We start from the raw sequence: 8929 nt of genomic DNA, 5'->3' as shown, positions 1-8929 counted from the left end.
TAGATGATATCTACATCCACTTTCACCTCTAAAATTCTGTGAAACTAAGGTTTCCCAGGAAAAAAAAAGCACAGAAAATTAACCTCTGACCCCTCCTTCCCAACCTAAAAGCGACAAACTGAATATAACCCAACTTGAGTTTATTGCTTCATCCTTAACTGCTCTCTGTTCCCACTGGAATATGAGTCCTAATGGAGAAAGGGCAACCCTCCAGCTGCCCCCAAAAGCTTGTTTAAAGTGATTACCACTGAGTGAAAAGGGCATCAGGAGGCAATCGGATGCGTAGTGGCTCTCCAAAAGATAGGGCTCCTCGAATAAAGTCACATCACTATGTGAACAGTAGTCTCTGCTGCCCCTAATGCTTTATTTCTACCTTGTAAGTCTACTTTCCAAGTTTTGAGTAATTAAATAAATATGAACACTATGTTAATTGTATGGTATGGGAATGAATGTTATACCATTAGTTCTTTGTTTATCTTGGAATTTTAACACCACTTTTTAAAAATATAAAGCTGCATATTTTCATGACTAATTAACAAAAAAGTTGATTAAAAGCCCTACATTTCATCTACTAGATACAGCATCTGGCTGAAGGATTTAAGAATTAGGATAGTTTCCAGGTGAAATGAAACAGATCCTTTAAGGAAAGGAATCTTATACAGCTACAATATTTACAACACTTTTATCAAGACATTAAAACAGAAGCAGATGCTTTTCTGTAATGCTAACATATTAGTTACACATGGTATAATGCATTACAGAAAACATAATAATAATAGATGATAGTGGAAAGACAGAGCAGTTTTCTCTTCAAGTTGGATACAAAACAGACCCCAAATATTTTTGAAGTTAAACCTAATACAGATGGGACAATTCTAAATGTGTTGCAAAGTAAATATCACACTAGAAAGTTAAGAGAAAGTGTTGTTTTTTGCAAATATCAGTGTTGGAGGGATGGTATATGACACGTATCCTCATTCTTAATAAGTATGAATTATTTGAAGTGTCAATAATGTATCTGTGCTTAAAATTTTTTGTTGATGTTGTTATACTACTTACAGTTAAAAGCCTACTGAAAATATGTTTTATGAGTTTACGCAATGGAGTAGCCTTGTAGCTATGACTGCATTGAGCAACGGCAGGCTCCATATTGTAAGCACTTGACTCTAGTATTTATCCATGCAAAACAAACTGAGAAACTTTTCCATGCCAAGATCTGGGCTAAGCAGAGGGGATACAAAGACATGGTTCTGTGTCCTGTCTAAATAAGGAGAGCACACGTGAGGGGTCAAGGTGACTTCTCATCAAATTCTGTATGAGTAGGAAATCGGGGCCAGAAATGAACTTGAGAATTCACAGAAATCTTTGGCATGCCAGTAGTCTTTCCAAAAATTGTGAGGTGGAAATTTGTGGAATTAATAATCTAGTGGAGAAAACAGCTGTAAATAGGAAAAAGCACACAATGATGTGATAAGAATCTTATTTCAGGTAGATCTAAGGCCCCATAGGGGCAGAGATAAAACAAATAAGTACTCTTGGAGCTGGATACAGCTTTCCGAGAAGGAAGTGACATTCAAAGTGTCACTTTGCAAGGATGAGAAAGGAGAAGAACATCCTAGAGAAAAGGGGACAGACACCATAAGTAGAAGCACAGCTTGAAAAAGCATGATACGGTCTACCCCATAACCCTTCCAAAGCTATAATTTACCTATCTAAGGCAAAGCGACAAGAGAAAAGGGGGAAAAGAGCTTGCAATGTACGTACCATTTCTAATCCATGTCAAATCTCACACAGAATTTACAAAGAATACATAAGGTGGGTCCATGATATTTCTCTGTTCTTGCAAAGCTCAGCCTCCGCTTGATTAGTTTGTTCTCAAAGCAAAGCAAAGCAAAATAGTTTTTTTCAGAACAAATATTTTTATTTTCTGATCTGAAAAGCAAAAAGTGCTTATTTTAAAATAATTCAAAAGAAAAAATATATAAAGAAGAAATTAAATCCAACCTCCCAGAAGCACAGTTTATATATTGCTGTACAATGTTCTCATCTTTGTGCATTCATGTAAATGTGTGTGCACATTTGAGTGTAGCCTCCAACTTGGACAAAATATGTGATTTAAGATCATCTACATATCACATATCAGCCTCAGCTAATGCCTCCTCCTTACCCCGTGAGATCAAAATAACATTAGCTCCAACCCTCAATCCACATTCTATGGATGAAGCCTCGGAATTCCCCGTTGTTCTCCTGAGCGCCTCTGCTTCCAGGCTGAAGCCTCAGAATTCCCAGTTGTTCTCCTGAGCTCCTCTGCTTCCAGGCTGCCGTTGTCATGCATTTTCTTCCACATTTGATATCAAATTCAGCCTCTTTAGGCAGAAAGTCCCACTTTATACATAGCATCTGGGAGCAGACTTTACTGAAGATTTAGTGGGAAGACAAAAAAAATTACATCACAGCAGTACCGGCATTTAAATCAAACATCACATATCTAAGGTTCTAAAGGGTTCTTTGGTAAGCCTCCTACTGGGAACTTTGCACTAGCACTGACTTATAAACAATCCCTTTCTCACAGTATCTCACTGGGCCTTTTCTCTGTCCGTCCTTTCACTGTCCTCTGTCCCCCAGGTTGTCAGGCAGAGCAGACAGATAGTTCTTTGGATTCTTCATTCCCCTCCATTCACGCAACCAGTTTCTCCCTTACCCTAAGTGCTTTCACAAAGACAGTTCCTTTCTAAACAGGAATACTGGTACAATTTATTCCATGTTGATTTCATATGTAGATAGGTTTAGCATCCTCTCGTGTCATAATTAGAGTTTAACAACACCACTTCTGATGACTGTGTAGTATTTCATAATTATTTAACCAATTATTTTTATAGCTATGTAGGTCACTTCAATCTATCCCTACTTTATTAACACTTTTCCAAATATTTTATTAAATTATTTGAAAAGCAGCTTAAAATTCTTGCTTCATAAATTTCTGCCCTAAAGTAGAGTAGGTTGAGCTCCATTTATTCAAATTATTTGTTTAATCAGTCACCTGTGCAGCTGACAAAAATGTACACCGTCAACATGTAAGAAGGGGTAGGACTGGCTGGGTGCAGTGGCTCACACCTGTAATCCCAGCACTTTGGGAGGCTAAGATGGGCAGATCATAGGGTCAGGAGTTCGAGACCAGTCTGATCAACATGGTGAAACCCTGTCTCTATTAGAAATGCAAAAATTAGCCGGGCATGATGGCACATGCCTGTAATCCCTGCTACTCAGAAGGCTGAGGCTTCAGCTCGAACTCAGGAGTTGGAGGTTGCAGAGAGCTGAGATCACAACACTGCACTCCACTCTGGGCAACAGGGTGAGACTCCATCTCAAAAAAAAAGAAGAAGAAGAACAAGGAAGAAGAAGAAAGAAGAAGAAGAAGAAGAAGAAGAAGAAGAAGAAGAAGAAGAAGAAGAAAGAGGAAGAGGAAGAGGAAGAGGAAGAGAAGGAGAAGGAGAAGGGGAAGGAAAAGAGGTAGGATCTATTGGACAATTTTGTTTACTAGAAAATAGGAAAAAAATGTACATTTCTCTATTCTGTCCATGTTTAAATGTTTTTATTAACCCCAAAGCAGGCCAACCACTGGTGAAATTAGGATACAAACATTAGGATTGTAACCTACCAATATTTCTATTGAAACTAGTGATTCATATTTTTATTATTGCTCAATTCATTTTTCTAATAATGAAACTTTAATAAAAACAAAAATTTCAGTATTGGCCAGGCACGGTGGCTCATGTCTATAATCCCAGCACTTTAGGGAGCTAACGTGGGTGGATGGATCACTTGAGGTCAGGAGTTCGAGACCAACCTGACCAATATGGTGAAACGCCATCTCTACTAAAAATACAAAAATTAGCCATGTGTGGTGGCATGTGCCTCTAGTCCCAGCTACTTGGAGACTGAGACAGGAGAATTGCTTGAACCCGAGAGACAGAGGTTGCAGTGAGCTGAGATCCTGCCACTGCGCTCCAGCCTGGGAGACAGTGAGACTCTGTCTCAAAAACAAAAACAAACAAACAAATTTTTTTGGTTTTAAATGAAACAGACCACTTCTTTCAGAATGGTAAATTGACCTTTAAATTTCAACCACTATCAATCGCTGTTTCATCCAGCCTTGGGTTTTCCAAGGTCTTAGTTGTAAACTTCTCTTTAGTTTTTTTCAAAAACACAGAACTTTTAGGACCAACCCCAGCACTTTAACTAAATGACTTGTGTCAGTCAGAGTTTTCCAGAGAAACAGAACCTGTATGATGTTTGTATATATGTATGTATGTGTATACAGGGAAAGAGAACGAGGGAAGGCAAGAGACAAAGAAAGAAAGAGAGAGATTATAAGGAGTCACCTCACACATCTGTGCAGGCTGGAAAGTCCCACGATCTGCAGGGACAGTTGGCAAGCTGGAGATCCAGGAGAAACCACAGTTTAGTTTCAGACTGAGTTCTAGGGCCTGAGAACTTAAAGAGCCAATGGTGTAGTTCCGGACCCAAGAGCAGATGCTCAGTTCAAGTACAAAGGTGGAGAAGGAAAGTTGATGTCCCAATATGAAGGCCCTGCAACAGGAAAAATGATCTCTTACTTATGGGAGGGTCTGTTTTTTGTTCTATTCAGGCATCTAACTGTTTGGATGAGGACCAACCACACTAAGGAGAGCCATCTACTTTCCTTATTCTACTGACTCAAATATTAATCCCATCAGAAGACACCCTCAGAGACACACTGGGAACAATGTGTAACTAGATAGCTGGGCACCTGGTGGCCCAGTCAACTTGACACATAAAATTAACCACCATATAACCCCAATAAGTAACTGCTTATCATGACCAGAATAAAAGCATAAAACTACCCCAGACTGTTTTCCAATTTTATTTTAAGAACAAAACATAGCTCTTAGTGTTTCTTTTCTGTTTCTGGCCAGAGTAGAAAATTATTCCAAGCTCATTCCCGGCCCTGGGTGTGTTAGGCTGTCTCTTCGCGGCTGTTTAAGTGACTCTGTTCTGATCACATTTATCATATTGAATTGTAATGGTATGCGCGTCTTCCCTCCTCACTTAACCCACAATGCCATATTTTTTTTATATTCTCAGAACCTGGCATATAACAAGTACTTGATAAATGTTTGATAGATGACTAAATAAAAGCAGGTACAAATAATCAGAACCTCAGAGCAAATAAGTGACAACTCAAGCTTGGTTCAGAGTTCTTTCCTTTATGTTATCTAATCTACCATAGATGACGCCAACTTCTTCAGCAGTCATAACAGATGCCGTCTACACTTCTGTATAGTTGTTTTTGTGATTTATTTAAGAATGTTCACTTTGTGCATTCTTTGCACAAATTTAAAATAGGCTAAATTAATCATATCTCAGAAAGTTTCTGATATAGAAATTGTAGAGAAAACTAAGGTTTGGTAAATGTAATCGGTTTATTTCTTGCTTCTACATTTTAGATTTTGGTTCAGTCTGACATCAGTACTGTCCTAGTTGGCCTCCCAATTCTGTCTGACTTTGAAACACAATTTATTAATGTGTTAAAGACACATTAATAAATAAAACACATTTTATTAATGTGTTAATAAACCCTATTTATTACATACAGGGGCTTGGCAGAAAAAATATTGAATCTGTTTTAAATCTTTGCAGTTTTTATAGACCAAATGTCTCAAAGAAGTTTATTTAGAAACCATGTAAGTATGATTTTTTCTAGTTGCTATGCTCCAAAAGTCAAAAGAAGCATCCCTTTTCCAGTTACTCATAATTAGCTCCAGAATTCACAATAATCCCAATTCAACATGGCTGAAATTGAATCAGTCTCACCCCTGCTTATTCTAGCTCCTCTTCCTTTTTCCTGTGTATCCATTTCTATGAGGTACATGACCACTTACATTTGACCGAGACAGAAAACTAAAAATTCCCTGAATTCTGCTTCTCCCTAAACACTGTATTCAATCACTCACCTGTAAGTAAGTACTTGAAGAGTCTAAATCTGTTCTCTCCATCCCCATTGTTGCTGTCTTAATTCAGGTATGCCTTACCTTTCAACTGTATTTTAACACCAGCTACCTGGTCTCCCTGTCTCCAATACTCCTGTACATCTCCCTTTGCACCTCAAATACATTCTCCTTTCTACTCAATAACCAAGAAAATTTTTCAAAAAATAAAAAAGTAGTCAAATCATGCAATTCTGTTTAAAATTCTTGAATTATTCTCCCCTTTCCACAGGATCAAATCCAAGTTCCACAGCATAGAGAGAAACTTCCTCCTGCAACATCTTTAGACCCAATATTCATTGTTAGTCCACTAATTTTTTTTTTTTCTGAGACAGAGTCTCACTCTGTCACCAGGGGCTGGAGTGCAGTGGCACGATCTCAACTCACTGCAACCTCCACCTCCCGGATTCCAGTGATTCTCCTGCCTCAGCCTCCCAAATAGCTGGGACTACAGGCATGCTCCACCACATCCAGCTAATTTTTGTATTTTCAGTACAGACAAGATTTCACCATGTTGGCCAGGATGGTCTTGATATGTTGACCTTGTGATCCACCTGTCTCAGCCTTCCCAAGTGCAGGGTTAGGCAGGAGCCACCAAGCCTGGCCATTAGTCCACTATTCTTAATCTATTAATGTTCCAAATGGGAGAAATTGTCCAAAGCAAAGGAACTACAGCCCACACGAGTCTGAAATCCAGCGGGGCAGTCAAATATTAAAGCTCCAAAATTATCTCCTTTGACTCCATGTCTCACACCCAGGTCATGCTTATGTAAGAGGTAGGTTCCCGTGATCTGGGGCAGCTTTGACTCTCTGGCTTTGTACGATACAGCCTCCCTCCCAGCTGCTTTCACGTGCTGGTGTTGAGTGTCTGTGGCTTTTCCAGGCACACAGTACAAGCCATCAGTGGATCTACCATTCTGGGGTCTGGAGAACGGAAATGCTCATAAGTTGCTAGTAAAAGATAATTAAAATGATGTATTTTCCACAAGTAAACTTAGACAAAACTAAAGTAAGACTTAATGTCCCAACTTAATGCCTTATATAAGTTAACATTCTCTGAGGTCAGAGTGTATAATCCCATTTACACCTTATGTCATTGATGGATTATCAGTCAAATTGATTATCAGTCAAATGCTTGACTAAACAAGAGACATCAGCTATACCTTAAAAAATGTTGGCCGGGCACAGTGGCACATGCCTGTAATCCCAGCACTTTGGGAGACTGAGATGGTCAGGAGTCGGAGACCAGCCTGGCCAACATGATGAAGCCCCATCTCTACTAAAAATAGAAAAATGAGCCGGGCATGGTGACAGTCTCCTGCAATCAGAGCTGCTTGGGAGGCTGAGGCAGGAGAATTGCATGAAAATGTACAGATCCTATCTGAAGAAGATTAATGATGTATTCTGGTTGGTTTCAATTGTCAAAGATTATGCTATATAGAAGTAGGCAATTTAGCTTTCACTAGAGAGCAAATTGCAGTCAGATAACTAGGTAACTGACAAAGTAGACTTCTTTGGGCCCCATTCAAGACCCCAGTTGTCCTCCCATAATTTTAGAACATTCTGTAACCAGAGGAAACACGTCTTTATCATACGATGCTGTTTTCTCCTTAAGTTCTCATTGAAACTGAAATACTTTTGTGCTAACCTTCACAACCACAGCACTAGATAAGTAGATAACTGGTTTAGAAACAAGATGTCAAGCTATTAGTTTTAAAATATTAAGAATTAAGAACCTTACCTGGATAGCAACAGCTGTAGAATTTAACCCAATGTAAAATGGACATAGTAAACATTCCTCCTAATTTCACTTTATTAGACATAAGCTGATTACAAGGACATTTGCTTTCTAGAGAAACCATATACATTAAAAAGTATAATATTTCCATATATTAAAACATTCCTCTTTAGTTTTATCTTTAATATACCATTGAAACAGAGGATTTAAGACTGAGGGAATAAACTGTAAGATTAGTTCTGAGCTTTGATATTAAGAGTAGGTTTAAGATCTAGTTCCCTCCCACCTGAGGCACTGGTTTGGAGGTGATATGAATGTGGGAATGTCAATGTGGGGATTTCACATCCATTTAAACTATTTGGGAGCTCTCACAAGTTCGGAATGTGGGTTTATTTCACATAATCAACATTTGTAGAAATTGTGTGACCCTGAGAGCCTTAAAAAGCCAAAGAGGTTACAGAGGAGATTTACAAGACCTCAAAGATCCTCATTAGGTGAGAAAACCCTTCTTATGCTTCACACCAATAGGATTTAAATAGGTAACTGACAAAATAATCTATAATAGGCTGGAACTTACTCTATCTTCCTCCTTGACAAATCATTTGCGTTTAAGATTCGTTTTCATGAATCAACTAACAAAATGCTGTTATCTCTGAACAGTTTACATTTCATTAACTTAATTTACACCCTTAGGCTTGATTCAGGTCCCCATAAGAAAGAGAAAACAGTGTAGAGCTCTGGAATGGAAGCAAGGGAAATTTTTTTTTTTTTTTTCAGTTGTACTTTAGGTTCTGGGATACATGTGCAGATGATGCAGGATTGTTGCATAGGTACATACATGACAAACTCATTTGCTGCCTCCATCCCCTGTCACCCATATCTGATATTTTTCCCCATGTTATCACTCTCCAACCTCCCGACCTCCTAATGTCTCTCCCCTGGAGCCCACGACAGACCCCAGTGTGTGATGCTCCCCTCCCTGTGTCCATGTGTTCTCATTGTTCAACACCTGCCTATTAGTGAGAACATGCAGTATTTGATTTTCTGTTCTTGGGTCAGTTTGCTGGGAATGATGGTTTCCAGATTCATCCATGTCCCTACAAAGGACACAAACTCATCATTTTTTATGGCTGTATAGTATTCCATGGTGTGTATGTGCCACATT

The sequence above is a fragment of the Sapajus apella genome, unplaced genomic scaffold (assembly GCF_009761245.1).
Source record: "Sapajus apella isolate SASKATOON/1434 unplaced genomic scaffold, GSC_monkey_1.0 scaffold8, whole genome shotgun sequence".
Classification (NCBI taxonomy): Eukaryota; Metazoa; Chordata; class Mammalia; order Primates; family Cebidae; genus Sapajus; species Sapajus apella.
This window is presented reverse-complemented; position numbering follows the sequence as displayed.